This window comes from Schistocerca americana, unplaced genomic scaffold, assembly GCF_021461395.2.
Source record: "Schistocerca americana isolate TAMUIC-IGC-003095 unplaced genomic scaffold, iqSchAmer2.1 HiC_scaffold_98, whole genome shotgun sequence".
Lineage (NCBI taxonomy): Eukaryota > Metazoa > Arthropoda > Insecta > Orthoptera > Acrididae > Schistocerca > Schistocerca americana.
The window spans coordinates 137,501-142,500 of NW_025726763.1; the positions used below are offsets into that span (position 1 = coordinate 137,501).

At 53.2% G+C, this 5,000-nt stretch overlaps 1 non-coding gene across 1 annotated transcript in view; it reads left to right on the forward strand.

Moving 5' to 3' along the window:
- The first annotated feature begins 3,653 nt into the window (after positions 1–3,653).
- The window catches only part of LOC124593331, a 1,910-nt gene continuing 563 nt past the window's right edge, over positions 3,654–5,000 (forward strand). Inside the window, exon 1 of the ribosomal RNA XR_006977978.1 lies at positions 3,654–5,000. This exon is cut by the window's right edge and continues 563 nt beyond it. This is a non-coding gene — a ribosomal RNA (small subunit ribosomal RNA).

Here is a 5,000-nt window from a genome sequence, read left to right on the forward strand (position 1 = left end):
GCACTACTCTCTGCCTGTAACAGGCACACAGACAATATGTAAGCACCAGCATGGAACACCACCCAGTGCATCCTCTCTGCCACATTAGACAATCCACACTATCATAACCAGACCGGGAGGTCCACTCGGAAAACAGAATATCCCACCCTTCCGACAACCACCATTGCTCAGCTAAGCCACCAACACCCACACATGTCCCACACAGGGGTGCACCCAACATCACAATACTGCCTCCTGTCACACCACACAAACAATGGCAGGAATGAAAGACACAGGTCTGCCACAAGCATGGAATCAGAGCGCCGCCTGTTATGAGCCAAAGGTGCACCCTGACGTGGCAAATCAGATGATGCCGCAGTCATTTACTTACGATATTCACAATCAACAAACCGGCCCCCCCCCCCCCAAAACACCTTTCCGTACAACAATGTGTACCTTAACCTAACCCATATTGTGCCTTAACCTAACCCGTATTGTACCTTAACCTAACCCGTATTGCGCCTTAACCTAACCCGTATTGCGCCTTAACCTAACCCGTATTGCGCCTTAACCTAACCCGTATTGCGCCTTAACCTAACCCGTATTGCGCCTTAACCTAACCCGTATTGCGCCTTAACCTAACCCGTATTGCGCCTTAACCTAACCCGTATTGCGCCTTAACCTAACCTATGTTGCGCCTTAACCTAACCTATGTTGCGCCTTAACCTAACCTATGTTGCGCCTTAACCTAACCTATGTTGCGCCTTAACCTAACCTATGTTGCGCCTTAACCTAACCTATGTTGCGCCTTAACCTAACCTATGTTGCGCCTTAACCTAACCTATGTTGCGCCTTAACCTAACCTATGTTGCGCCTTAGCCTAACCTATGTTGCGCCTTAACCTAACCCATATTGTACCTTAACCTAACCCATGTTGCGCCTTAACCTAACCCATATTGTACCTTAACCTAACCCATATTGTACCTTAACCTAACCCATATTGTACCTTAACCTAACCCATATTGTACCTTAACCTAACCCATATTGTACCTTAACCTAACCCATATTGTACCTTAACCTAACCCATATTGTACCTTAACCTAACCCATATTGTACCTTAACCTAACTCATATTGTACCTTAACCTAACCTATGTTGCGCCTTAACCTAACCTATGTTGCGCCTTAACCTAACCTATGTTGCGCCTTAACCTAACCTATGTTGCGCCTTAGCCTAACCTATGTTGCGCCTTAACCTAACCCATATTGTACCTTAACCTAACCCATGTTGCGCCTTAACCTAACCCATATTGTACCTTAACCTAACCCATATTGTACCTTAACCTAACCCATATTGTACCTTAACCTAACCCATGTTGTACCTTAACCTAACCCATGTTGTACCTTAACCTAACCCATGTTGCGCCTTAACCTAACCCATGTTGCGCCTTAACCTAACCCATGTTGCGCCTTAACCTAACCTATGTTGCGCCTAAACCTAACCTATGTTGCGCCTAAACCCAACACACGTTGGGCCTAAACCCAACACACGTTGGGCCTAAACCCAACACACGTTGGGCCTTAACCCAACACACGTTGGGCCTTAACCCAACACACGTTGGGCCTTAACCCAACACACGTTGGGCCTTAACCCAACACACGTTGGGCCTTAACCCAACACACGTTGGGCCTTAACCCAACACACGTTGGGCCTTAACCCAACACACGTTGGGCCTTAACCCAACACACGTTGGGCCTTAACCCAACACACGTTGGGCCTTAACCCAACACACGTTGGGCCTTAACCCAACACACGTTGGGCCTTAACCCAACACACGTTGGGCCTTAACCCAACACACGTTGGGCCTTAACCCAACACACGTTGGGCCTTAACCCAACACACGTTGGGCCTTAACCCAACACACGTTGGGCCTTAACCCAACACACGTTGGGCCTTAACCCAACACACGTTGGGCCTTAACCTGCTCTGTAATTGTCATACGACGCGTTAAATTAGTGTAGTGTTGCCTAACTGCAACCCCCGCAATGTAGTTTGCTACTCGCACTGCCCGGTCCCCAGAGTATCGCTTCATGTTAAACACCTTGCAGCTATACACTGTAATGCGGATGGCAGCAGGACGTACATGCTCAATGCCCTTCGCAGTTGTTCATTGGCATTCGCATGGCGAAGCACAGCCTACGTTGTGGTACGGCTTGTGTCAACTGTCCGCTGATGTTGTATGTCCAAATCACACACTGTACTGCACATTGGTCCTCATGTACTGAATGATACATCGTGGTACATGTGTGACCGTACCACGACTGCGCCAACAACGGCGAACCATACGGTCCAAATATTGTGCACTCAGCTACGTGTCGTCTCCCTATAAGAGCTGGATTGCAGTATGGTATGCCGTGGATGGCGATCAGCATGAGCCGTCTGTTGATGTAGTGGCGCGTGTTGTCAGACGTAGTCGTCTCTTCTCACACACCGTGATAGCATGGTGCACTGCGTTCCACATCTGCGACATGCGACAGAGGCCGGTTGACAGTCGTTCGCGCAATGGACATCGCATACGTACGGGGGCCACCTTCCACGTGTTCGCGAAGCGTGCACATGTTGTTGCGTGTATGTGGGCAGACATAGTGTGTCGTGACACCTGACACAGGCATGCAACAATCGTTGAATTTGCAAATGGCGATGGACGTCTACGTTTGCTGGTGACGTTACGCAAATGAACAACTGGTAAACCGTTGTGGTGCGGTTGTTCTCGCTAGAGGTGAATCAGTGATGGCGACGATCGGTTGAGCTACCAACCGGTTGTTTCAGCGATACCCACCATGCCCACGAACGTGAATGGCATGTGGGTGTGAAGCGATACGCGGCGGTGGCTGGGTGGGACCGTCCCCGGCCGGTGAGGGGGGGCCTCCCGGCGTGCTGGCCGCGCGGTGCGTGGGCGCACGCGCTACAGCCGGCTGGTGGGGGCGGCCAGTGGCAGGCGCGCCGGCCGACGGAGGCGGCAGGCGGCGCAGCTGCGCGCCGGCGCACCCTGCACGCGGCGCCGTGCGGCCAAAGTAGGTCCTCGCGGGCCCAGTGCGAAGCGCGGTGGACATCTGCAGTGTGCTGGTCCGATTGAGGACTGTGTGCGCTGAGGATGCGCCGCCGCCCGGCGCTCGGCGCCGCGACGCCGTCTGCTGCTCGGTCGCCTCTGCGGTTCTCGCAGGTGGATTGTATCGCAGCTGTGCGGACGTGTTGGCGCGTGCGCTGTGCTGGGAGTGTTCGCTTCGGCACCCAAGTGGGGCTTTTGTCCTTCTGTGGCGCTGGCGTTGGAGCTGCCGGCCACCGTAGGTGGCGCGTGTTGTCTCCCGCCGGCAATGCCACGACAGCACGCTCCCGGGCCTCTGTCGGCAGCGGCAAGCTCAGTTGGGAGCACGGGTGGTCGCACCTAAAGCGTCTACTCGCCAAACTCCGGGCGATTGCGCCTCTCTCGAACCCGACCAAGTACTTAGGACGGCGCTGCGCGCCGCCGGGACCTGAGAGGGTTTCGAGGTGTATTGTGCAGGGGAGCTCAGCCTCCTCCTGTTTGCAGAATAATTGAGCGGACGCTTGCGTGTTCGCGCGGGCCCCCGGGACACACTCCCGGGCGGCCGGCTGCTCAGCTCTAGTTGACGCAGCTCCCTGGTTGATCCTGCCAGTAGTCATATGCTTGTCTCAAAGATTAAGCCATGCATGTCTCAGTACAAGCCGCATTAAGGTGAAACCGCGAATGGCTCATTAAATCAGTTATGGTTCCTTAGATCGTACCCACGTTACTTGGATAACTGTGGTAATTCTAGAGCTAATACATGCAAACAGAGTCCCGACCAGAGATGGAAGGGACGCTTTTATTAGATCAAAACCAATCGGTCGGCTCGTCCGGTCCGTTTGCCTTGGTGACTCTGAATAACTTTGGGCTGATCGCACGGTCCTCGTACCGGCGACGCATCTTTCAAATGTCTGCCTTATCAACTGTCGATGGTAGGTTCTGCGCCTACCATGGTTGTAACGGGTAACGGGGAATCAGGGTTCGATTCCGGAGAGGGAGCCTGAGAAACGGCTACCACATCCAAGGAAGGCAGCAGGCGCGCAAATTACCCACTCCCGGCACGGGGAGGTAGTGACGAAAAATAACGATACGGGACTCATCCGAGGCCCCGTAATCGGAATGAGTACACTTTAAATCCTTTAACGAGTATCTATTGGAGGGCAAGTCTGGTGCCAGCAGCCGCGGTAATTCCAGCTCCAATAGCGTATATTAAAGTTGTTGCGGTTAAAAAGCTCGTAGTTGGATTTGTGTCCCACGCTGTTGGTTCACCGCCCGTCGGTGTTTAACTGGCATGTATCGTGGGACGTCCTGCCGGTGGGGCGAGCTGAAGGCGTGCGACGCGCCTCGTGCGTGCTCGTGCGTCCCGAGGCGGACCCCGTTGCAATCCTACCAGGGTGCTCTTGAGTGAGTGTCTCGGTGGGCCGGCACGTTTACTTTGAACAAATTAGAGTGCTTAAAGCAGGCAAGCCCACCTGAATACTGTGTGCATGGAATAATGGAATAGGACCTCGGTTCTATTTTGTTGGTTTTCGGAACCCGAGGTAATGATTAATAGGGACAGGCGGGGGCATTCGTATTGCGACGTTAGAGGTGAAATTCTTGGATCGTCGCAAGACGAACAGAAGCGAAAGCATTTGCCAAGTATGTTTTCATTAATCAAGAACGAAAGTTAGAGGTTCGAAGGCGATCAGATACCGCCCTAGTTCTAACCATAAACGATGCCAGCCAGCGATCCGCCGCAGTTCCTCCGATGACTCGGCGGGCAGCCTCCGGGAAACCAAAGCTTTTGGGTTCCGGGGGAAGTATGGTTGCAAAGCTGAAACTTAAAGGAATTGACGGAAGGGCACCACCAGGAGTGGAGCCTGCGGCTTAATTTGACTCAACACGGGAAACCTCACCAGGCCCGGACACCGGAAGGATTGACAGATTGATAGCTC